This window comes from Bos mutus, chromosome 4 (genome assembly GCF_027580195.1).
Source record: "Bos mutus isolate GX-2022 chromosome 4, NWIPB_WYAK_1.1, whole genome shotgun sequence".
NCBI classification, from domain to species: Eukaryota; Metazoa; Chordata; class Mammalia; order Artiodactyla; family Bovidae; genus Bos; species Bos mutus.
The window spans coordinates 103,297,311-103,324,268 of NC_091620.1; the positions used below are offsets into that span (position 1 = coordinate 103,297,311).

A 26,958-nucleotide genomic window follows, 5' to 3' on the forward strand; every position below is an offset into this window, starting at 1 on the left:
AGAGGGGGCAGGGTGGGGCGGGGCTACGGCGACGTGCGGGCGCGGGGATTGGCGGCTGAGCTCACGCCCCGCCCTTGTGCGAAGGGGTCTGGGAAGTCGGCTCTTCTATGAGGGGTAGTCACAGCCCACTTGCGGCACCTCCGTGGCGGCCTCCACCTTCATCGCGGTGCTGTAGGGTCTTGCATTAGCTTCCGGATCTTGAGAGGGCCCAAAGCAGTGAAACATCAGGGACCAGGGCTGCGAATACCCTTGGGACCTTTGTCCAAGACACAAGCTCTTCCCTTTCAGGAGTCTTATGGCCTCTAGCCTGCTTTTAAACCGTTCTTTTTACCCCTGTTATCCCCTCCTCCCGATTCTCTTAACTCAGTACCTCTCTGGCCTTAAGGAGAGGAAATACGCAAGATGAGGTACGCAAACGAGTGTTGGGTAACCAGGTATGTGAATGAGCAGGGGCTGAGAACCCAATTAATTATACCACAAAGCCTCCTGAAGGCACACATGGTCTTTGGTTCCGTAATTACTTCACTGCTGTCAGGCAGTGGGCCGGAAGAGTTTCTTCGGAGCTCTCCAAAACCTCACCGTCTCACCTTTACTTGGCAAAGGGACTTTGTATCAGAAAACTGTTTTTGGATTATAGAGCTAGGAGCCCTCAAGCGATTGAGGCAGTCCCACAGCAGTCAGGAGGTAAGATCAAGTCTTGACTTTACTGGTGTTATCTAACAAAGCCTAGTTTGAGGGTGAGAAAACTACCCTGCTTCCTAGGCAGTTCTTTAGTGCCTTGGCCTCTGGGCTGGAATCTTGATTCCCGCCACCTATTAGCTGTGTAACCTTTGCAAGTTACTTACCACGCCGGAGAGGAATAGTAAACAATGTAACTAAAGTATTGTTGTTGAAAGTGAAGTCGCTCAGTCTTGTCCGACTCTTTGCGATCCCATGGACTGTAGCCTACCAGGCTCCTCTGTCCATGGGATTTTCCAGGCAATAGTACTGGAGTAGATTGCCATTTCCTTCTCCAGGGGATCTTCCCAACCCAGAGATTGAAGCCGGGTCTCCCTCATTGTAGACAGACGCTTTACCGTCTGAGCCACCAGGGAAGTCCTTGTTCCCTTTTTATTTGTTTAGATTCAGCTTTAGTGTAGTTTACCAGGATATATCATTGATAGATCCGAAAGAATCTTCGGGAAGAACTTTAAAACATCTAGATTCTTATCCAAACCTCTCATTTTTTCAGATGAGAAAACTGAGGTCAGAAAGGTAAACTGAGAAGCCTGTTTTGGAAGAGAAGTGCAAGTATGTGATATCCAGGTTAGTGCTCTGTTGGATCCTCACCTCCATCTCTTCTCTCTTCCCCAACTTGTATGTAATTATTGCTCAGCCTCACCCCCTTTGCCTTCCACAGCCACTGTGAGACAGGGAAAAGAGACCCTTCGAGGTCAAAGTGTACCAAATAGAAAGCAAAATACAACAAAATGCCTCAGGATTCTTATTTTAATTTTATTAAAATTTATAAGGAATAAGGAATAATCTTTTTCCAGTGAGCAAATATAGGAAACCCTTCCAAGGGTAAGCTCAGCTACAGCATGTCTAAGATAATTTTCTTAGTGGCAAGAAGATATGTTGATAGAACTACCAGATCAAATCAGGCCCCTCCTACCCTTCTAGGTATTATTGAAAATAGCTATTATTTTCATGAAAGCAATGTACACTTATTGAAACAAATATAAAAAAATTTCCAAATGCCATAATTCAGAGATAACAATTTTTAAAAATTCATGTTATACTCCAGACGTCTCTAAGAATAAAAATATATAAATGTATAGAAATACAGTGTATGATACACTGGATTTTATTTTGTACACAGTTCTTTTTTCATGAACAATATATCATGAATAACATCATTTTTAAAAGTTGCATAGTGTGAAGTGGATGTACCACTGTTTATCTAACTGGTATTCTATTGATTCATTTCTGGTTTTTTCCCCAAATGTTTACTATTTTAAACAACTCTGTGATGAGTTTCTTAATGCATGTACCTTTGCACAACTGTACTGCTGTCTTCTTGAATAAATTCCTTGAAGTGACATTAATGTCAGCCAATTTTTCTTCATTATCAACTAGAAAAAAAGAAAGTTGTGGTTACTTTGAAAAATATAATTTATATGTGAGACACAAAATGACCATATTCTCCCATTTGAAACACAGATTAACCTTGAACGGTATGTTTATCTATCTGGAGTGTGTTTCAGTAATGTGTGTCACAGCTCCTTGGAGCAAGGTGGTAGAGACTGATAGTTGATTTGATTCTATACAAAATCCTTTCTCTATTACTTGCAGAACTCTGACTTTTTTTCAGGGTGACTGTGTCCAGTTAAAAATACTTGTTTACGCAGGCTCCTATAAGCCATGTTTTCCCATGTGACCTGTCAGCAGAATGAAAGCAGATGTTGCTAGGAGAGGCTCAAAGTTTTACGGAAGAAATTTCCTGTTAGCCATTGGACCTATACCTGTCCTTTATCTTACCTGGAACAGTGATATGATGCTAGATGTGGAGCAGCCCTATTTCAACCACAGTAACAAAATAATAGCATAGCCAGAGGAACTGGTTTGTGATTGCTTTGAAGGGTCAGCTTATCAGCCCTGGTCTGCTCACTTCTGGGTTTGTTGTTATATGAAGGGGTTTGTTGTTATGTGAAGGAAAATAAATCCGTTCTCTTTAAGGCTTTTGTTGTTTTTGTTATAAGCACTGAATAAAATTCCTAATTGGCATAAAAAGATAGGAAAAGTCATTATTTAGCACTATAGGTAGAATTTTTTAATAAACAGGGTAAGATGAAAATGGGAACACAAAATGGAAACAAGCAACAACAAAAAACCACTCTCTAATAAACTTAGTTTTCCTTTAAATATCCAAATATTACAATTAGATTAACAACTCTTTAGTAATAATTAGATTACATTCTATAAATTATATTTATATAATAATGTATAGATTAAATGGACTTCCTTGATGGCTCAGATGGTAGAAGCGTCTGCCTACAATGTGGGAGACCTGGAGTCGATCCCTGGGTCAGGAACATCCTCTGGAGAAGGAAATGGCAACCCACTCCAGTACTTTTGCCTGAAAAGTCCCATGGACGGAGGATCCTGGTAGGCTACAGTCCATGGGGTCACAGAGAGTCAGATACAATTGAGCAACTAAACTTCTAAAACTATAGATTAAATTATTTAGAATTTAATATAAATTGAATTGAATTATAAATTAAATTAAAACTACTGGTATAGTAGTTTTAAAATATGTTCACAAGTTCTTTGATACTTCTTCTTTCAAAAATTGAGCTTAATTCCCCTCACCTAGAGTTTGGACTGTACTTAGTGACTTGTTCTCATAAAGAGAATGTAGAAATGTTGTAATGTGACTTCTAAGTGGAGACTATATATGTGCCAGCTTTCTTCTTGCTCTCTCTGGGATTGCTCACTGGAGAAAGGTAATTGTCATGTCGTAAGGACACTCAGCAACTTAGAGAGAGGCCCATGTTGTGAATAACTAAGGCTTCCAGCCAATATTCAGTGAGGAACTGAGAACTCCTGAAAACAGCCATGTGAGTGAATTTGAGAGCAGATCCCTTCAGCCTAGCCAAGCCTTCAGATAACTACATCCTTTGTCAGTATCATTATTGTACCTGAAGAGAGTCCATGAGCCAGAATCACTTAGTTTAGTCACTCCCAAATTCAAGTCTGCAGGAAGTGTAAAATAATAAATGTTTGTTGTTGTAAGCCATGTGCAGCAAAAGTAACTACTAAAAAGCTGGATATAGTGGAGTCTACCTAGCACAATCTAGGTATTTGATTATTTGTTATTTTGAATGAGTAAAACAACTGAATGAAGTACAATGTAGTATCTTTTTCACTTAAAGGGTAACATACCATGCTTGTATTATTTTTGACCCCTGACACCTGTATTGTGTAAGGCTTTTCTGACATGATCACAGGGAGATGAGTTGTGAATCTTATTGAAATCTGAACAATGACAGTCCTGGAAGAAACATATAATGAATAGTGCAGTAGAACTCTTGAGATGTGAATGATGCTCCCAGTTTTTTTTTTTTTTTTTACTATTATTTGCATTCACTTTTTGCACCATTTGTTCCTGGGCCATAAGTTTTTGTTTCTTCAATTTCTTCTGGGATATCTTTTTCTTCTGTGCAACCTTCTCTTCTGGTTTAGGAACAATCTGTTCTTTTTCAGTTAAGGTTCTCAGTTTTATCAGTAATTAGCTGAGTAGCAAGTTATCAAAGCCCTCTAAATCTCAACTTTCCTATTGATAAATTGGAGAAAGTAATCCTGACTGGCCTCAAAAGGTAGTCAGTGGGATTATATGTGACAGGGATTATATCATTCTTTTAATTGCATTAGATTCATAAGTTAAATATTTTAGGAGTGTGTACCATGAAAACTTTTCTTTTAAGAAGTAATAACTACTTTTACTGGTGGCTCAGATGGTAAAGAATCCACCTGCAATGCAAGAGATAGCATTTCAATCCATGGGTCAGGAAGATCCCTGGAGAAGGGAATGGCTACCCACTCCAGTATTCTTGCCTGGCGAATTCCACGGACAGAGGAGCCTGGCAGGCTACAGTCCATGGGGTCGCAAAGTGTTGGACACGACTGAGTGACTAACACTTTGTAAAATATTAGTATTGTTCATAGTAAGAAGTTAGGATTTAAGAGTATAGCAGGATGGTAAGTTATTATATGTCAGATCTCATTTTATTACCTTGTTGAAATTTTATTGCGGGTTAAAAAGAATACATAATTATGACTGGCACCTTTCTCTTTTCAAGAATTAATTTGTAATTGTGGTTGGGTGTGTGTCCCTCTTTATGGTAACAGTGGTAGTTAAACATACTTAGTAATAAACATACATTTAACCAATAATTTAGTTTGAGTCTAAGCTTTTATTCTAGAGCAAAATTGCACCCAACAGCAAGAAAATAAATAGTAGAAAACATGTCTTTCTCTTTCATAGAGGAGGCCTTGGGCACAAAAGGGAAAGCATTATAAAATGGAACATCAGAGGTAGACATTATACAATTACAGACAATGCACAATTTGGTGATGTGGCTAAGTCCAGAGGTAAATATATGAGGATGAGTAAGACAAGACTTAAGTGTAAGATTCAAGTCTTGATAATGTAATGGTGAATTGTCCAAACTTCCAGGTTTGTTGTGTTTTCTGCTATTCAGCTATAACTGTAAATTAGATGAAACTACAGACTTAACTAGATAGCAGAGTATTTTTGGTTGTAGATGACCCCAACTACCTACCATCTTTATTAACTTGAATAGGGAGAAGAACCCAAGAAAAAAGAGACAGAGCTTCCTCCTCTGGAGACAGCATGCTTTTCAATGGAGCTTCTCATTTCATTAAAAATTCCTGCTAGGACACAGTATTTTCAGTCTGTGGAACCCGAGAGAGCATTTTCCAAACAGTTTTTATTCCTTGCAGCTACATGTGCACAAAATCAACCAAGATTTTGAGACAGTTGGAAAGGCTAGTGTTATTTTCTGAATTGACTGACATGTGAAGGAGATAAAGGTGGAGAATAGAGGAGGAGATAAGGAAAAAAGCAAAGTCTAGGAAATACTTTTAACCTCAAGGGAAGAGGACTCAGCATGACTCACAAGTTATTAGCTTGAAAGCAGAGTCTGCCACGTGTGCACTGAGGAACCGGAGAAATAGTCTCAGCTTAGAAGATTGGGCTCCCTGGGGTTATCCTGTGTTGCTCTAGTTCCCTGGAATAAGCATCAGAATATGCCTTAATTATTTTCCCTGGTGGCTCAACAAAAGCAGAAAACATTTGTTGTAAATGAAGTAGGTGATGCTTTAAAATTCCTAAGCAGTACATTATTTATAAATGTGTTCATTACCTCTGTTAGTGTAAAAAACTGACAATTTTTAGCTATGTAAAGTGGCACAATTTTTTTTCTTCTTTCTCTTAAGTTGTATTTAAAGGTTTTTAGATCTAGGAATGGGTTGGATAGATACTTTGTTGGGTTTCTGCCCATCATCCATTGAGAAGAACTCTCTTGCTTTTCCTCCAATTCCCATTTAGAGGTTTGGTCTCTCTAACCATGCATGTATATATATACATACACACTATAGGACCCTTGTCCCTTCTTGATTGGATAGAGTTTGATCCTTGAAGGAATCTGACTCAATCAGATCCTTTCCTCTGAGGATTTGGAATTGGAAGAGAAGTTTTAGTTGCTCTGTATTGAACACTGAAACTACAACACAAACGGGGGCTTCTAACCCAAACATGTGAACCCAAGTTAGGGGAACCCATTACAGATGGAGAGAGAAATGAAGCAGACTATCTGAGAAACAACCCTGAGCTTTGGTGCTGTCACAGAGACAGAGAAAGAAAGGGAGGAGACTCATTTTCTAGCTTCTCAGATTTCCCATGACCTCCATCCCACTAATGGCCCAATTGCTCTTGAGATCCAAGAATACCTACATTGTATTCTTATATTAAGTTACACGTTTTTGTTGTTAAGTTAGTTTGAGTGGATAATTTTTCCATTCTTTAAAACACATTTCATCACTTCATTTAAGAGTGATCTGAATCATTCTTTTCATTTATAAGTAAAAAGCCTTTTGAAAGCTTTGGCCTGAGGAAAACATAAATCTTTGAAAAGCACGCAAAATTTCAGTCTTTTGAGTGAAAAGAGCAAAATGGCAGAGTAGGAAGCTTCCCACTCCCATTCTTCCACAGAACATTGAAAAATAAGCAGAAACCATCAGTTTTGTGACAGCTCTAGAAAGCAGTTGAATGTTTACAGCCACCACATGAGCACTGAATCAAGAAAGAGGCACTTCAAAATAATAGGAAGGTTTTGTGGTGGTTTATTTGTCCTTCCACTACCACTGCCCCTTCACGTATGTGTACGCACGCAGTCCTGTCCGACTCTTCTCGACCCCATGGACTGTAGCCCGCCAGGCTCCTCCATCCGTGAGGTTTTCCAGGCAAGAATACTGGAGTGGGTTGCCATTTCCTCCTCCAGGGGATCTTCCTGACTCAGGGATCGAACCCGCATCTCTTGCATCTCCTGTACTGTCAGGTGGATTCTTTGCCATTGCACCACCTGGGAACCCCATGGTAGAGGTTAAATGAAGTAATAACAGTGAGACTGTCATCCTGTATGCTAGTACCTTTGTAAGAATAAGGGACTCCAAAGCTGTCTGCCTGTCTCCTCATCATGTGAGGACACAGTAAGAAGACAAACTGAATTGACAGGAACCTTGATTTTGGACTTTCCAGCCTCCAGAACTATGAGAAGTGTCTGTTATCTAAGGCATCCAGGCTGTGCTATTTTGTTATAGCAGCCCAAGCAGAGTAATACAGGGAGCAGCCTAAAGGACGACGCTCGGTCTTCCACTCAAAACTCAGGAGAAAGCTTGAAAATACTGCAAGCCAAATGAAAAATCTTCAGATACTTGGGTCAGAAATTATAGTTGAAACATATAGTAGATTGGCTAAGGTAAAAGCTGGGGAGAGTTTCTTTGGGAAATTAGGACATTTAAAAGCAACTATGGGGACTTCCCTAGTGATCCAGGGGCTAAGGCTCCTCATTCCCAATGCAGGGGGCTTGGGTTGGATCTCTGGTCAGGGAACTAAATCCCACATACTTCAACCAAGATTAAAGATCCTACATGCTATAACTAAGACCCAGCACAGCCAAATAAATAAAAATAAATATTTTTTAAACGTTGTTAAAAATAAAAGCAACTTTGTAAATGGGGGAATTTAGAAAACCATGTATGTGCCCTGGATAAGACACATGCTCAAAAAACACCCGAGAAGACCCTCAGCTTTTTCTTGGGCTCATCCTTGGGCACAGTGCAAGCCTGGCAAGTTGAAGATCAGTGCCAATTTGCCAAGACTCGGAGGTTCCCAGCGTTCAAAGACATTTCTGTCAAAACACTAGCTGAACACAAGCTAAGAAACAGACTTCAGTGACCACATTTACAAAGAATATAGTCTTTTAATAGTTTGGGATCAGCATTGAATAATCTGACTGCTACAGCCTTTCAGCAACCAAAAAGTAGCAAGCCTTGTGAAAAGGAGAGAACCTTCCTTCCAAGTACGTACTGTGAGTGAGTGGAAGTTGCTCAGTTGTATCCAACTCTTTGCGACCCCCTGAACTGTAGCCTCCCAGGCTCCTCTGACTGTGGAATTCTCCAGGCAAGAATACTGGAGTGGGTAGCCTTGCCTTCTCCGGGGGATCTTCCCAACCCAGGGATTGAACCCAGCTCTCCTGCATTGCAGGCGGATTCCTTACCCTCTAGCCACCAGGGAAGTCCCAAGTACATACTACAATAGTAAAATTTCCTGTTTTCATTAAAAAAAAAATAATAAAACATACAAAGAAACAGGAAAGTATGGCTATTTCTAAGGAATGAAATAAATTGGTAGAAAGACTGAAGGCAGGAAGAGAAGGGAACCACAGAGGATGAGAAGGTTGGATGGCATCACCCACTTGATGGACATGAGTGTGAGCAAGCTCTGGGAGTTTGTGACTGACAGGGCAGCCTGGTGTTCTGCAGTCCGTGGTGTTGCAAAGAGTCAGACATGACTGAGCGACTGAACTGAACTGATCTCTGAGGAAGTCCAGACATTGGAATTACTGGACAGAGATTTTAAAACCACTGTCCTGAAACATGCTCAAAGAACTAATAGAAAACATAGACAAACAACTAAAGGGATAAAATGAGTGGAATTACATAAAACTTTTTGGCCACCTCATGCGAAGAGTTGACTCATTGGAAAAGACTCTGATGCTGGGGCAGGAGGAGAAGGGGACAGGAGGAGGAGGGGACAACAGAGGATGAGATGGCCGGATGGCATCACCGACCCGATGGATGTGAGTTTGAGTGAACTCCCGGAGTTGGTGATGGATAGGGAGGCCTGGCGTGCTACGATTCATGGGGTCGCAAAGAGTCGGACACGACTGAGCGACTGAACTGAACTGAAGCAGCATAAAAATAATCAAGTCTCCTAGATGCCTACTTCTATCCCAGATAATCCCAGCAAAGTAGGTCAAAGTCTTTCCAATTTTTATTTTGGTGTAATTTCAGATTTTACAAAGTTGCAAGAATAGTACAAAGAATCCTCATACAACTTTTCTCTTGATTATTGTTTTAAAATTTTAACCACTCACATGAACTGTTTTCTTATTTTTCTGCCTCCAAAATTTAGGCTAATAGTGGCTTAATGTAAATACTACACTTGATATGGTAATAAATATAACAATAATAACAATTCCAAAAATTACTTGCTGAACCTGATACATGCCAGACAAGTGTTGAACTTGCACTCTCACATACTCCTAACCCTATAACTCAGGCACTATTATTATGTTAATTTAATAGATGAAGATACTGAGACACAGGGAGTTTTAGGATCTTGCCCAAGGACACAGATAAAAATCTTCTGGTGTTGAATGCAAATGAAACCATTCAGATTCCTTGACTCTACCTATGTTTTACCTATGTTTTTAACACTGATCTTTTAAATGAGGTGTCAGCAAACTACAGCCTTTTGACTAAATGCAGCCCATAGAAGATCTTTATTTAGTCCCAGATCCGCTTGTACAAGGGTTGCCCATCCTCTTACACAGATGAGTGGGCACAACCTGGTCTCTCTGTCTTGACCCGGCTGCTGTCTTTCAGGTATCTGGTCATTTTTTCTAACTGATTACTGTGACTTCTTGTCCTGCTCACAGAAAAACAGCAGCCTGACTAAGTTGTAACTTCTTAGACACTGTTTGGTCCTTCTAGTGAATGTCTCTGGTCTAAAGGAAATACCTAAGTGCCCAATAGAGTTGACAGGCAAGGTTAATCCTCACCAAGCTGGGGCATTCCTGGGGCGTTTTATGGTGATCCACTCTAGACGTCTTAAATAATAAAAACAACACTGTGCGTGTGATCAAAGGCAGCATACCTGAGGTGGGCATGGTGTGCATTGCTTTGGTCTTCCTTCAGGACTGAAAGGCTTATTCCCCCAGCTATTGGGAGTGCTGCCAACAGATAGCCATCAGGTGTCAGCCCTCTCAGAGAATTGCCTCAGATGCAGGTACCTGCCTCAAGTCAAGATCATGCCTTCTTTCAGGGCACCCACATCCAGTGACTGATTAGCACAGGGGTATAAAAGCCCAGCCTCCCAACCTCAACATATAATGTTGTCTAGAGCCGTTCTGTCGTCAGAGTTCCCCGCCGGATTGACTAAGGCCTCTGTTAAGATTGCGTCATGGTATAGTTTCTCCTTCTGTCCAGTCTTATTTCTTTTTTTCTATTTCACAGGCACTGACCTCAAAAGCACTCCCTAATAAGCTATATATGGAACTCAGCCTATGACAAAACCTAAAGCAAGAGGAGAGCTATTTCTCAACCCTCTAGAAATTCAAGCTTCTTTTTAAATGTCTCTGGTTCATAGATAATACAATTGTGAATGACTTCTGTTTACCTGGAGTCACCTCTTCAAGCATTAACCTCGGTGCTCCACATGAGAAATAAGGAGAAATAGATCCAAGGAGCCAGTGCTGTCAGTTATCACAGATGAACCCATAATCATTTCATCATGCTGTTCAGTGTGATTTGGACAATTACTGAAGCTTTTGGGTTGTTTATATTTAATCAGAGGTAGAATTCTGAAATACTTTCAGTATGCCAGGCTTCTTTATAACTGTCTTTGCCTTAGGGTAAACATCAAGGTATTTGCATACAATGGCACCCCACTCCAGTACTCTGGCCTGGAAAATCCCATGGGCAGAGGAGCCTGGTAGGCTGTAGTCCATGGGGTCGAGAAGAGTCGCACACGACTTCACTTTCACTTTCACTTTTCACTTTCATGCATTGGAGAAGGCAATGGCAACCCACTCCAGTGTTCTTGCCTGGAGAATCCCAGGGACGGGGGAGCCTGGTGGGCTGCCGTCTATAGGGTCACACAGAGTTGGAAATGACTGAAGTGACTTAGCAGCAGCAGTTGATTTTCAATGTTGTATTAATTCAGGTGTACAGAAAAATGAATCTGTTATACATGACACACTCCAGTGTTCTGGTCTGGGAAATCCCATGGGCAGAGGAGCTTGGTGGTCTGCAGTTCATGGGGTCACAAGAGTCAGACATGACTTAGCAACTAAACCATCACTATATGTACACACACACATATATATGTTTAATACATATATTCACTCTTCCCATAGAGACCATTACAGAGTATTGAACTCCCTGTGCTGTACAATAGGTCCTTATTTATTTCATAGATATTAATAGTAGTGTGTCAATCCCGATCTTCCAGTTTAACCTCCCCATACCCCCAGTAACCATACGTTCATTTTCTTCATCTGTAACTCTATTTCTGTTTTGTAGCTAAATTCATTTGTAGCCTCTTTTTAAATTCTACATGTAAGTGATATCATATATTTGTCTTTCTCTGACTTCACTCAGTATGACAGTATGACAGTCTCTAGGTTCATCCATATTGCTGCAAATGGCATTATTTCTTTTTTTATGGAGGAGTACTGTTCCATTGTGTATTTGTACCGCATCTTCTTTAGCCATTCTTCTGTCAGTAGACATTAAGGTTGCTTCCATGCCCTGACTGTTGTAAATAGTGCTGCAGTGAGAATAGGGATTGTGCACATCTTTTAAGGAAACTTGAAAAATCACCTACTAAAGTAAGTATGGACAGTATTCATGTTTTCCTATCTTTCTGGTATCTTTTTAAAAAATGTTTCCATGGTGATACAACCTGATAGATACTGAGTGCTAAGTTGCTCAGTTGTGTCAGACTCTGAGACCCTGTGGACTGTAGCCCACCAGGCTCCTTGTCCATGGGATTCTCCAGGCAAGAATACTAGAGTGGGTTGCCATGTTCTTTTCCAGGGGATCCTCCTGACCCAGGGATTGAACCCACATCTCTTACACCTACTGCATTGACAAGTGGGTTCTTTACCACTAGTGCTACCTGGGAAGCCCCATGATAAATACTGGAGATTAGGTAAAAGGTGCTTTAATCCTGGCTTTGAGACTTAACAGCTGCTTTCTGAGCCTCATGATCCTCCACTGTAAAAGGGAAACAATGATGCCCATTTTTTAGAATTATTATGTTGTTTAAATGAGAGGATATTTGCAAAGGGCCTGCAATATTCAAGTACCCAATAAATGCTACTGCTGCTGCTGCTGCTGTGTCACTTTAGTCGTGTCCAACTCTGTGCGACCCCATAGACAGCAGCCCACCAGGCTCCCCCGTCCCTGGGATTCTCCAAGCAAGAACACTGGAGCGGGTTGCCATTTCCTTCTCCAATGCATGAAAGTGAAAAGGGAAAGTGAAGTCGCTCAGTCGTGTCCGACTCTTCTCGACCCCATGGACTGCAGCCCACCAGGCTCCTCTGTCCATGGGATTTTCTATGCAAAAGTACTGGAGTGGGGTGCCATTGCCTTCTCCACAATAAATGCTAGCTATTTTTATAAAAAAGTATAATAATGATGATAAGTGGACTGACCAAAGGTTTTTGAAAGGAAATATCTTTATGACAAATACTGTAGTTTATTGCTACATATTTTATTAGCAAACAAAGATAGTCACTATAAAGATTTCTACACTGAAATATACATAAGTGATTTTCATCCAAGAGGCAATGTTTTGAAAGTAGAGGAGTTGAATGAAGTGATTTCCAAAGTATTCCTCCCTGCAGCGCACCCCACGGTGTTTAAAGCCTTGTGAGTCTATGGATTAGGATGACCCTCCAAAAATAAGAGCAACTATTTCTTGGAATTTGAGTTTTTCTCTATTGAGAGTGGGTGCATGTCGACAGAACACTTGTTCTATTAGTCCTCTTGGCTAATAGTCTACTCGCAAATAATTCAGACTCAATCTATTGTAACATTGTCTGCACACCTGACAGTGCAGAAATAGTAATGATTAAACTCTTACAAAAATGGAAGTTACTGCCCATTATTTTGTCCTAACCTTATGGTAGCTTAAATTCTATTTAAATTGATTGTATATTATGGCTCATTATTTTTCTCTCAATATTAACTACTTCTGATTAGTGCCATGTATGTATATGGAGGCAATTCTGCCCAAACAGAAGGAAAGAATTCTGCCTTCCTTCTGTCATCTGTTAACCTTGTTCTCAGGAACTAATTTCTCTGATACAATCCCTGCATCTACTGTACATCTTTGGATGTGTCCTTGGACACATGCTCTCTTTTTCATCCTTTTCGTCTCTAGAATGAGTTGCATGTATAAGTCCATCCTTTAGAGCCAATTTAGAGTCAAGTACTTTACCTCAATTTTGAACTGGATTTACAGTCTCTCTTACTGAGTGGATCCAGGTTAGCAGACACACAAGACCATCTTTGTTTTCCTCCCCTTCTGTCTCTATATCCATCTTTCTACTTCCAGACTAAGAATAGGAGTCTTTCTTTCCTCATTTCTCAAAAGAAATAGCACAGCATTTTGTCTCTCTCTCTGCTCTGTTTCAGCCACTTAATATATGTATTAGAGCATTATCAGTCAAGATTGCATTCCCTGTTCCCTTATATATTAGACTTCGGTTAGGGCCATAAATGATGGGGGGGAATGGTGGGGGTAGGGGTTGAGGATGGAAAGGGGAGGCTGGTGAGCAGATAGCACTTTATAGTTGAAGCCTGAAAGATCTCAATGGGAATTGAGGATGGTATACAAACACAGAATAGAAAGAAACTTCTAGAGTTCAGAAGAACCAGAACTCCATTCTGTGAAGAGACTGAAATTTGTACTCAATATAAACGGTGGAGTGGCTCAGTGGTCAAGAGTCCACTTGCTAACGCAGGACATGTGGGTTTGATCCCTGTGTTGGGAAGATCCCCTGGAGAAGGAGATGGTAACCCACTCCAGTATTCTTGTCTGGGAAATCCTGTGGACAGAGGAGCCTGGTGGACTAAAGTCCATGGGGTCTCAAAAGTGTCAGACACAACTTAGTGATTAAACACCACCACTATAAAATGTGGAGTGTGCCTAGTGGCAAGAAGCACACACATGTCAGACAGGAAAGAGCTGAAGCATGGAATAAAGGTGAGGAAATTTAACTCATTTTGCTTCTCATGTACAAATGGCCTTTTATGGTGTTGCTGGGTTTTATCTTTGAAGTGCAGACATATCCCCCAATTTATTAACACGAGTGAGTACAGAGCTCCCTGGAGTATGAGAAAGGAAATGAAAAAAGCTGTGCTCCAGCCTACCAAGCTCCCAGCTGACTGAAAGGCTTGTTCCCTTTTTCATCCATTATATGTTGTGTGTTTATATGAATGGTTGTGATACTGCTTAAACACTGTTTCTTGAGGAAAATGCATCCATATTTGAGTTGGATCACCTTAAAATGAATTCTTGAAATACAGCTCACACAGAGATAGGGGACTTCTTCTGGCTTACTATTAATAACATTAACCATCTAGATGTTGCGGATAAAGAAAATGCAGGTGGTAAAACAATGGCTTGGCAAAGGCATCATGATCAAATCAAGCTAAAATTAGAACTTCATGCCCCTTCATTCAGTCTGTGAAACGTCTTTTTCTACTGGATCTCTAAGGAGCATTTGCCTTGAGATTATTGGGGAAGGAAAGTCCAATGAACAGACCACTTCCTTTCTCTCTCTTCTTTGCATTGCTGTTTCTCTTCCAGTCTATAAATCTTTCCTCCTCCCCAGCTCCTTCTCCTCTGTTTGGGGTGGGGGGGGGGATGGATTTTTAGTTTTTCTCTTCTTCTTTTTCTTTGCTTTCTGGTCTTTTATTGCTCTCAGTACTTGGGCTGCCTCTTATTTTTCAGCCCCAATTTTTATACCTCCCACTCCTAGTAGAGAAAACATTGTCACTATTAGGATCTTTTTCTTTTTTTTTTTTTTTTAAAGTTTACATTCTGAACTCTTTCTGGCTCTGTGCAAAGCATTATAAAAAAGGAAACTTTTTTATACAAAACTGTAGACTGTGTGTGACTTCCAAAAATATACAGTCTGTTGTGAATCCCAGCCATGATTTTTATAACCACCCTCATGATTCTTGACTTTTGTTTCTCAATCCCATTAAAAATCTGGTGATAGCAATGAATTGCCTCCCTTCAAAAATGTGTAACTTACAAATATACCCAATTTGCATGCAATTTCAGAAGGTGCAAAAACTCTCTGAACCCCTTAGGAGTTTATGACCTCATACCAAGAACCCTGCTGGTTGTCTCAATACATTTTACAAATATCACACAATTTGAGATAGGAGGAGTATCTTAAAACATAGTCCATTTTAATTCATTTTGTGTTTGCAGAGGTAAAGGGGGAAGAAACATTTTCAAATTACAAGTGCATTGTAACATTGTCCAAAAGGAAGAAACATTTATTGAGTACTGCCTACTACATACATACCTATTTCCAACATTATTATAGCTGTTTTAAGAATTATATATATACATGTATATGTCTATAAATATACAAATATATACATATGTATACATTTGTGTATGTATTTATGTATGTGTAAATTTTTACGACAGCTATATCGTGTGGGACTCATTACACTCAGATATGGAAATTGAACTCAGTGGGATCAAACAGCTAATTCAGGTCACCTGCTAGTGAACAAGAGGTGTGGGTTCTAACCCGCATCTAACTCCAGTGCCCCCTTGGAGGATAATTTCTTATCTTTTCTACTTAACACAAAATGTAGCACACAGGAGGTACTCGTGAAAGGTTGAATGTTGACTGGATTAAACTGAAGGAGGTTAAGTACAGAGCCCTGTGGTAGATTCCTAGAGACTAGAGACCAGTCTCCCCACTGCCACCCCTCAACCCCATTTAATTTCATTTCTTTAGAGAAAAGGATGGGGGCATTCTAATGAGTTCTTAAGAACAGAGAAGAATCTACAAAATTGCAGAGAAATGTAGTAATTTTCCTCTGTTCATCAGAGAAATATGTCATTTCCAGCAGTGTGAGGGTAGCAGGCTTGAATATGCCAGTTTTCATTTGGAAGGAATGTACTGCAAAGTTCAGCAATATTAACTTGAGGAAGCCATTTTCAATTTAGTGAGTCCTCTGAACATTAAAGAAAGCATTCTGACTGAAGCTACTGCAATATAAAGAACAATTTGAAACATGCCTAGGAGGAAAATACAATAATTTTAGCATAAGGAAGTTCTCAAATGAAGTCTAATTTTAAAGGAAAAAGAATCTCTTTGATTGAAGAAATTGTTCAGAACACATATGTATATATTCTAACTGAGGCTAGCTAATGAAGGAAGCTATAGTTTGAAGAGAGTTGGTGAGGAAAAGGAAAGCAATATTAGAGTCAGGCAACTCTGAGATAGAGGCTGATTATACTTGAAGGAATATCTTTAGTGAGGCTAATAAATATTCAGCTAAGTTGAACAGAAACTCCATTGGAAGTAACTATATTCTTAGAAGCCAGTCAAGATAACAGAATGATGCAGAATCTGTAACTGTTTCCTTGATTTAAAAATAAGCCCATCTTGACTTTAGGTCAGGGCAAAATCACGATGGTAAAGCTTTTTAATTTTTGTGATCTCTTCCTAAAAACATACTAAATAATTAGAATAGCAAAAGAAAAATTATATTCACAGTATCCTCCAGAAGACCAACCAAAAACATCCACACTAACCTCAGAACACCAGCGAGTGTTGTCTCACCCAAACCACAAATGAAGCAGGATCAATGCAGAACACGCCCAGGTTTAGTAGCTGTGCAGAGCTAGTACAGGAGAAAGAGCTTTAATGGTTCTATAAACGCCGCAATACAGCAGTTGCCAACAAGTCCTCAAAAAGAGAGAGTCCCTCCATGAATAGGATTTTCAGCAAGTGAATGTTATGAGAATAGCAGTGAAAAGGAGAAGGCTCCAAACTCCAGTAATGGATGAGTGGAATAAAAGGAGCACAGCTCTACACTGAGGGAGAGATCAGAAGATACTGAGGAGACTGAAATGCAGTGAAAGGAGAAGGCTCCAGACTCCAGTTATGCATGAGTGGAATAAAAGGAACACAGCTCCACACTGAGGGACTGTGAAGAGATTAGAAGATACTGAGGTGACTGAAATGCTGAAGACAGAAATATCTAATGAAACTCCTTTCCTAAGGAAAATGCTGCTGTGAGAAGGATTCAAGTTGATCAGGACAGGAACTCTGAGGGCAAAGGGAGAGAAAAGGATCACATATAGTGGGGAGATGTAGGACTCCACAGAAGGCAGATCTCAGAAAATGGGAATAACTACACAGAGAGGCTATTTGAATATATATTTGTGTATCTGTCTCTCTATCTTTCTATTTCTTTGTGATAACAATAGAAGAGAGAGCTCTCAAGCAGTAAAAGTAGGAAAGGTACCTTGGTATCTCTCAATCCCCTACAAGGGAACCATTTTCTAAAAGCACAGCACACTCAAATTATTTATACATGAACAACAGAAAAGAATATTGTTGAACAATAAATATACTAATTTTTAAAAAATGGACTAAATAATGCATTTCAGAAAAATATACAATCAAAAAGCAGCTAAAAACTAAATAATATAACAATTATCTAAAAGAACTCAAGAAAACAATAAAAACTACAAAAGAACAGCATGTAGTACAATAGAATTAGGAAACTCAGAAATTAAAAAGAAAGAAAAGAGATTCAATAGAAAAAAGAATACAGAAGACAGGAAAAGAAGATCCAACATAAGTCCCATTTATATTGCAGGAGGAAAATGAAAGCAATGGAACAAAACATACAAAATTCCATAGGGCAAGATTTTCTTAAAATTATAAAAAATGAACATCTACATTGAAAGAGCACACCGTTAATCTTGGAAAATGAACCCAGAGTTGTCAATACCAATATTCTGGTAAGATTGGACAGTAAAGAAAAACTCTTTGGACATTCAGGCACAAAGATCAAAGTCTCTTTTAAAGGAAAGATAAAATCAAATATTCATACATACAGCTTAGGACAGTTAGGGAAACATGAAAACTGGGCCACAATTGTTTTTCATTAACTTTAAAAATGTACAACAATTTATTATAGAAAAATGGGGAAAATTCACTCAAAGCCTCATCTTTACCTTCCATTTTACTTTCTTGAGCATTGGATAATTTCAAGTCATTTAACATAAATAGAGCTTCCCAGGTGGCACAGTGATAGTGTATTCGCTTGCAATGCAGGAGACAGTCCCTGGGTCAGAAAGATCCCCTGGAGAAGGAAATAGCAACCAACTCCAGCATCCTTGCCTGGAAAATTCCATGGTGGGCTGTAGTCCATGGGGTCACAAAAGTCAGACAGGACCGAGCACAAACAATAAATAGTTTAACTTTTGTCTGTCTCTAATTTATTCTCCCTTTATATTTGGTTGATATAAATCTTAAACTTGCCAAACTGATTAGTGATAGCTCCTTGGTACCTCCAGAAACCTGAAGGTAGTATCATCAGATGGGGTTTTCATTGGGTGGGGAAAAAGAGAGGAAATGAGAGTGGGGGAGAACCGCTGAGTGCTGAGGGAAAAAGTGGCTATGGTAAGTAAATTGGAGGCAAATATGTTTGGCCTCTCTCTTCCCCAGGGCCACATCCAATTTTGGCATCTCCATATTGTATTGTTGGCACCCTCTCCAACAGAACTAGGGGGCCACATCCGTAGCCATGCGTAAGAGATACGGTGACAGGAGGCACCGTGTAGCAGAGGGGCAGAGACAGGTGTTGCGTATGTGACACAAAAACAGATAAGATCGTGGCTAGAAGAGCTTCTGCTGACAGAGCAGATTTTCCTGTTTTGTTATGTTAAATATATCCCCAATCCTAAGTAAACCCCTTGAGGAGGAAATAACTTTCTTGATTTTGTCATAGAGAGATAGAGGCCAAAAATATTTTGTTTGAATATTTTTTTAATATATTTTAAATATCCAGCAATTATTTTCTTTCTTTTTTTTCTTTTTTGGCCTTGTGGCATGTGTTCCTTAGTTCCTTGACTAGGGATTGAACCTGAGCCCCTGGTATTGGAAGTGCAGAGTCTTAACCACTGGACTGCTAGGGAAGTGCCTAGTGTGAATTTTAATGTGTATTATGTGTCCAGTTATTGAACAAGTACAAATGGATTAGTTTTAGATAGTTGATACTAATAACTTAAAATTTTACCAATAGCAGTAAGTGTCTGAATAGTAGACTGCTTGGATTGAATTCCCAGCTCTGTCAGTAGCCACTGATTCATTTAAGAAGGTTATTTCACTTCTCTAAATCTCAGTTTTCTCATGAAATGTGAAAAACAAAGAGTACCTCAGTCAAAATCAAAAAGGGAAAGGCAAATATCATATATAATGCATATCTGTGGAATCTAGAAAAATGCAGGGCTGCCCTAGAAATCAGAAATACAGAGCAGACTTGTGGACACAGATGGGGCATGGAGAGGGTGGGCAAATTGAGGGAGGATCACCGAAACATGTACTTTACCACGTGTAAAATAGATGGCTGGGGGAAGCTGCTGTGCAACTCCCAGAGCTCAGCCTGGTGCTGTGTGACGACCTAAGGGGGTGGATGTGAGGGAGGTTCAAGAAGGAGAGGACATATGTAAACCTGTTGCTGATTCATGTTGATATATGGCAGAAACCAACACAATATTGTAAAGCAATTATCCTAAGATTTAAAAAAAAAAGAGTAGCTAAATCATAGGATGGTTGTGAGAACATCGTGAGATAATGCATGAACATCACTGTAGTGCAGATATTGGCATCTGTCCATCCCTTTGTAAATGTTAGCTGTATTATTGTTAGTGTAACTTTTAGGGGTCAAAAAATGTGATGAGTACCATCGTAGAACATCTGACTAGTTTTTAATATTGCCATACCAAAAGGAGTGTTTTTATACTGGAGAGGAAGTCATACACACACACACACACACACACACACACCCTAACACACACTCACTGAGTATGGTATACATTTTCCTTCCATCCCATATCACTCCTCTGGGTGTTAAACCCCTCCCCCCTCCTTTTCTGGGGGTTTTTGAAAGGAAGAGTGTCCAAAGAGACCAGGATCTCTTGGTAACACTGGTTGGCATCTTTATGATAAATTGTTGCACTTTCTTCTTGACTCTTCATTCTGTCTCGGAGTCTAGTGTATAATTATCACTATTATTGTTGTTGTTGTGTGATATCTTGGGCTCTTGACTCCACAGCCCCAAGTGCAGTGCTCTTCCACTCCACCCCAGGCTCCTAGAGCCCTTGCTTGAGTCTCACATGCCAGGGCCTGTTTAATTGAGCTCATAAAAGAACTGGGACATGAAGTGTAATAAATAAGGGTTTTGAAATTGGGCAGACCTGGATTTGAATTCCATTACCAATACTTGCTAGTTTTATAATTTGGGTCCATTACAAAACCTGTCTGTGAGATAATTTCAGTGCATGTAAAATGGATTAGTTAATGTCCATCTCATTGTGTTTTGAGGGAGGTGAAATAGGATAATGAATATGCCTGGTATTAAAAAACCCTCAAATGTTAGTTTCCATCTATATTATGTATATTTAAATTTGCATGAGTTTAGATTTACATCTTTCCTTCCAGAGATATGCATAACAGTAGTATCAAATTTGTTTTACTTCTGTATTTGAATAGCAGAGATGATATTTTTCTAACTAATACTATATTGCTATTATGTAGATAAGCCCCTGTTATCCCGTTTTTTTATTTCACCTTAGGCAGTTACTTTTCTTGGAACCATTTTTTTCTATGCACTTGACCTTGAGTCATTTTCTGACTTATTACTTAACATAACCATTAGCCCATTTGATTACCTTTAATCAAGTTATATTGGTTCTTGAACATGGAAATGCTCTTGTTTCTTGGTCAGCCAAGTATCACCTTTGCAGATTTTAACAATTCGGTCAGCTCATTTTGCTCTTTATTATAAATGTGGTACTTCTGTCTCCAAACTTCTCTCAGAACCATTACTAAAAATATATTTTAGTGCAATGAGCATTTTAATAATAGTATCTATTTTTAAAAATAGAAATGATTGATTCTTTAATTAGTAAAAATCCCATTGATGTTGTACCCTTCAACTGACATGAAAATTTAAAAGAATCAGTGTATAGATTTGTGGCTATAAGCCTCCATCTAGGTATATACACTCCTATGGCATTTAGTATGCATACATGTGTGCTGCTTAGTCATGTACAACTCTGCAACCCCATAGCCCACCAGGCTCTTCTCCAGGCAAGAATACTGGAGTGGGTAGCTATTCCCTTCTCCCTGGTGGCTCAGATGGTAAAGCATCTGGCTGCAATGAGGGAGACCCCGGTTCGATCCCTGGGTCAGGAAGATCCCCTGGAGAAGGAAATGGCAACCCTCTCCAGTACTCTTGCCTGGAAAATTCCATGGACGGAGGAGCCTGGTAGGCTACAGTCCATGGGGTCCCAAAGAGTCAGACACAACTGAACGACTTCACTTTCATTTTTCTTTTCTAAAACCAAATGGCATCAGTTCAGTTCAGTTGCTCAGTCATGTCCGACTCTTTGCGACCCCATGAACTGCAGCTCACCAGGCCTTCCTGTCCATCACCAACTCCCAGAGTCCACCCAAACCCATGTCCATTGAGTTGGTGATGCCATCCAACCATCTCATCCTTTGTTGTCCCCTTCTCCTCCTGCCCTCAATCTTTCCCAGCATCAGGGTCTTTTCAAATCAGTCAGCTCTTTGCATCAGGTAGCCAAAGTATTGGAGTTTCAGCTTCAACATCAGTCCTTCCAGTGAACACCCAGAGACTGGTCTCCTTTAGGATGGACTGGTTGGATCTCCTTGCAGTCCAAGGGACTCTCAAGAGTCTTCTCCAACACCATAGTTCAAAAGCATCAATTCTTAGGTGCTCAGCTTCACAGTCCAACTCTCACATCCATACATGACTACTGGAAAAACCATAGCCTTGACTGGACAGACCTTTGTTGACAAAGTAATGTCTCTGCTTTTTAATATGCTATCTAAGTTGGTCATAACTTTCCTTCCAAGGAGTAAGCATCTTTTAATTTCATGGCTGCAGTCACCATCTGCAGTGATTTTGGAGCCCAGAAAAATAAAGTCAGCTACTGTTTCCCCATCTATTTGCCATGAAGTGATGGGACCGGATGCCATGATCTTCGTTTTCTGAATGTTGAGTTTTAAGCCAACTTTTTCACTCTCCTCTTTCACTTTCATCAAGAGGCTCTTTAGTTCCTCTTCACTTTCTGCCATAAGGGTGGTGTCATCTGCATATCTGAAGTTATAGATATTTCTCCCAGCAATCTTGATTGCAGTTTGTGCTTCCTCCAGCCCAGCGTTTCTCATGATGTACTCTGAGTATAAGTTAAATAAGCAGGGTGACAAAATACAAATGGCATAGCTATATAATTTATAATTGATTAAACACTGTCTTCTTTAGGGCCTTGGCCTTGTCTCGTTTTTGTTTCCGTAAAAGCCCTGATTCAGTTACATTATTTTGAGTTCCAGCAACATTTCAATTTCTGCCAGTGTTCAAACAACAGGATTAGCAAGGTGATGGTCCACTGAAAAAAGGAGGGGCAGGTGAGCAGGTGAGGAATGGTAGAATGGTAGGTATTCGTACACAAACAACACACTCAGTGTTGAGGGTGCATCAAGAAAGTCTTTGTCCTTCAGGGTTTCTAAGTTCCAGCCCTTTTACCCTGCAGGGAAGATAAACTGGCTTTTCGAAATTCTGGGCTCTTACTCAAAGGTAATATAATTCTGCTTTCAGAGAAGTAGGAGATCTTTTGTGCCCAAGGGCCTAAAGGAGTGTGGGTGGGGTGTCCTGGGGATTAGTTGAGGCCCAGGAAGTGCACATTGAGAACACCTTTTGTGAGAGAGTATTGTTTCACACCCCATGTGGTGGCCAGATGAGGAGGCCTGCCCTTCCCTGTGTTCCTGGGGTCACTCTTGGGGGCAGAGGGGTGGCTTCACCAGGCAGGAACCACATGAGAAGGGCCCTAGAATTTTATGCCTCCTTTGAAATTTCTTCAGTTGCTCTGATCCCTGTGACCTGTCACATTGTAGAATGCTCACCAGCAAACACCCTGGGGATTTGTGCTCACCAGGAACCACCGACAGCTCTGGAGGTCCTTCAGCAAAGGTATGTTGAGGACTTTCCCGGTGGTCCAGTGGTTGGGAGTCCGCCTGCCAGTGCAGGGGACACGTGTTTGATCCCTGGTTCAGGGGAACTCCTCATGCCGTCGGGCCCAAGTGCTGCAACTACCGAGCCCGCAAGCTGCAACTATTGCAGTCTGTGTGCCCTAGACCTCACATGCCACAAGAGAAGCCGCAGCAACGAGAAGCCCACACACCACAGCTAGAGAAAGCCCACATGCAGTAACAAAAACCCAGCACAGAAAAATAACCAATAAATATTTTTTAAAAAAGATTTATTGAGTACTTACTATAAGCCAGGTTCTTGGTCTGGGGGTAGACCTTTAAAGTGGGAGGATAAAACCTAAAGAGATTCATAATCTCTCTCTCCCTTTCTTTATGCTGAATTTTCTTTCTTCGTAGAACTCAAACACTTTTTATGTATCTTCTGTTTATTGTTTGTTTTGCTACATTAGAATGAAAAGCCCAAGAGAACAGGAACTTTATCTTGTTTATTTCTCTCTCCCCAGTGTCTAGAACAGTGCCTGGCACATACTACATATTTCACAAATATTTGCTGAAAGAGTGATTGAATAAATCAACCTCATTGTTTTAGTCAATGAAAGTCAGGTAGCTTTGTATATTATTTTTTCTCCTCTTTCTAAACTTTCTTGGGCTTTTATACCTAAAATACTGTGTTTTTCTGCTGCTTTTCCAAAAAGTGCTTATACTGCTGCATCGTTTATACCCTGCAGAGCTGCACAGTGAGCGTGTGAAGTAAAAGAGGACCACTATCTACCTTGTGGCATCTCTGGTCTTGTAGAACCTTGTAGAGCCGGTTCTTTTATGAAAGTCCTTTTGTGAAAGATTTGTGCAGTTTTATAATCTACTTAAATTTGTATTTATAGTATGAAGGAACAAAACCCTCTGATTTCTACATGGAAAACAAACCCTCTTTTGGCTGCGTCTCTGTGCGATAGAAACCAGGAAGCAGCAGCCTCAGAAGCTTCCAGTCACCTCCTGCCTACCTGCACTGCTGTCACTCAGATTCTTCTTCCCCCGCCCTGGCCTCAAGGAGGGGAGGAAGGAAGGGCGAAGGAAGGACGAAGCAGAATTCTAGGAGCGTCCTCTCCACTGTCGTCTTTGCCAATAAAATTTAAGATGCATCATTTTCTATTTGTTGTTTGCTAATTTTCTAGTAAAGGATTCATTGATGTGTGCCCCCCACCCCAGCAAAAAAAAAAAAAAAATTATGTAGAAAACCCCAGGGAGCATGGCGGTGTCTTCTTTCATCAGATATCAATCACAGGTTTATTCAACTTAGCTAGCATGAACTTTTAAGAAAACCCGAGTTAACAGGTTTCAAACATTTCATCACTTGGTGCTATTTTCTTTACGGTGTCCCTAAATCTCAATTTAAAAACGGATGTTAGATCATAAGGCAGTTCTATTTCCAGTTTTTTAAGGAATCTCCACACTGTTCTCCATAGTGGCTGTACTAGTTTGCATTCCCACCAACAGTGTCAGAGAGTTCCCTTTTCTCCACACCCTCTCCAGCATTTATTGCTTGTAGACTTTTGGATCGCAGCCATTCTGACTGGCGTGAAATGGTACCTCATAGTGGTTTTGATTTGCATTTCTCTGATAATGAGTGATGTTGAGCATCTTTTCATGTGTTTGTTAGCCATCTGTATGTCTTCTTTGGAGAAATGTCTATTTAGTTCTTTGGCCCATTTTTTGATTGGGTCATTTATTTTTCTGGAGTTGAGCTGTAGGAGTTGCTTGTATATTTTTGAGATTAGTTGTTTGTCCGTTGCTTCATTTGCTATTATTTTCTCCCATTCTGAAGGCTGCCTTTTCACCTGGCTAATAGTTTCCTTTGTTGTGCAGAAGCTTTTAAGCAATCCCACTGCTGGGCATACACACTGAGGAAACCAGAAGGGAAAGAGACACGTGTACCCCAATGTTCATTGTAGCACTGTTTATAATAGCCAGGACATGGAAGCAACCTAGATGTCCATCAGCAGATGAATGGATAAGAAAGCTGTGGTACATATACACGATGGAGTATTACTCAGCCATTAAAAAGAATACATTTGAATCAGTTCTAATGAGATGGATGAAACTGGAACCTATTATACAGAGTGAAGTAAGCCAGAAAGAAAAACACCAATACAGTATACTAACGCATATATATGGAATTTAGAAAGATGATAACAATAACCCTGTGTACGAGACTGCAAAAGAGACACTGATGTATAGATCAGTCTTATGGACTCTGTGGGAGAGGGAGAGGGTGGGGAGATTTGGGAGAATAGCATTGAAACATGTATAATATCATGTATGAAACGAGTCGCCAGTCCAGGTTCGATGCACGGTACTGGATGCTTGGGGCTGGTGCACTGGGATGACCCAGAGGGAGGGTAGGGGAGGGAGGAGGGAGGAGGGTTCAGGATGGGGAACGCGGGTATACCTGTGGCGGATTCATTTCGATATTTGGCAGAACTAATACAATATTGTAAAGTTTAAAAATAAAATAAAATTAAAAAAAAAAAACAACAACAAAAAAACGGATGTTAACCTTTATAGTATGCTGTGGTTTTCTTTCTTTTCCTTTCTTATAGACCAGTCATTTTCGGTGTTTTGCTCTTTGAATAGCCCTCTTGACTCTTGAGATGTAGAATGCTTTACTATTTTGCCTAAACTTTTTTTTTTCTTGTAGTTGCCCCTTAAAAATTTTTTGATATAATCTACCTCTTCCAGGGGCTTCCCGGGTGGTGCTAGTGTTAAAGAACCCTAACACACCTGCCAGGAGACGTAAGAGATGAGGGTTCGATCCTTGGCTAGGGAATATCCCTTGGAGGAGGGCATGGCAACTCATTCCAGTATTCTTGCCTGGCGAGTCCCATAGACAAAGGAGCCTGACAAGCTATGGTCCATAGGGTCATAAAGAATCGGACCTGACTAAAGCAACTTAGCACGCACCTCTTTCAAAAGATCAATACAGCATTCTTGATGAAACAATAACATTTTTAAACTCAAATAATATTTTTAATGTTTAAATTTCTTTTGACTTTTTGAAAAAAAAAATTATTTATTTGGCTGTGCCGGGTCTTGGAGAAGGCAATGGCACCCCACTCCAGTACTCTTGCCTGGAAAATCCCATGGACGGAGGAGCCTGGTAGGCTGCAGTCCATGGGGTCGCTAAGAGTCGGACACGACTGAGCGCCTTCACTTTCACTTTTCACTTTCACGCATTGGAGAAGGAAATGGTGGCCCACTCCAGTGTTCTTGCCTGGAGAATCCCAGGGACTGGGGAGCCTGGTGGGCTGCCGTCTATGGGGTCGCACAGAGTCAGACACGACTGAAGCGACTTAGCAGTGCCGGGTCTTAGTTGAGCCATGCGGGGTCTTTGATCTTCATTGTTACGTAGAAGATCTTTGGTTTGCGGTATGCAGACTCTTAGTTGCAGCATGTGGGATGTAGTTCCCTGACCAGGAATCAAACCTGGGCCCCCTGCATTGGGAGTATGGAGTCAACCACTGGACCATGGAAGTCCTTTGGCTTTCTAATGATGAATTTTAATTACTTTTCCTCTTTTGACTTCCTAGGATTTTTGTGTCAATAAAAAGTTAAACAAAGAAAAATACTTTGGGAGGGGTGGAATTTTATCAAAGTATACCTGTAGCCTCCCTAATTTTTTTGAGTATTGCCTTACTGTTCCATTTCCCTCTTCCTTATCTTTTGCTTAATGCTGAATATTCACTGGACCTTCATGATC

General features: G+C 40.3%; 1 long non-coding RNA gene across 2 annotated transcripts; it reads left to right on the top strand.

Moving 5' to 3' along the window:
• Nucleotides 1–94: 94 nt before the first annotated feature.
• Nucleotides 95–25,425, top strand: LOC138987645 (uncharacterized). Of its 2 annotated transcripts, none has more exons than XR_011464036.1 (3): nucleotides 95–684; nucleotides 1,232–1,305; nucleotides 24,086–25,425. It is a non-coding gene; the product is annotated as an uncharacterized lncRNA (long non-coding RNA). The 2 variants fall into 2 exon arrangements; XR_011464037.1 differs by having other exon boundaries at nucleotides 95–434.
• The last annotated feature ends 1,533 nt before the right edge of the window (nucleotides 25,426–26,958 follow it).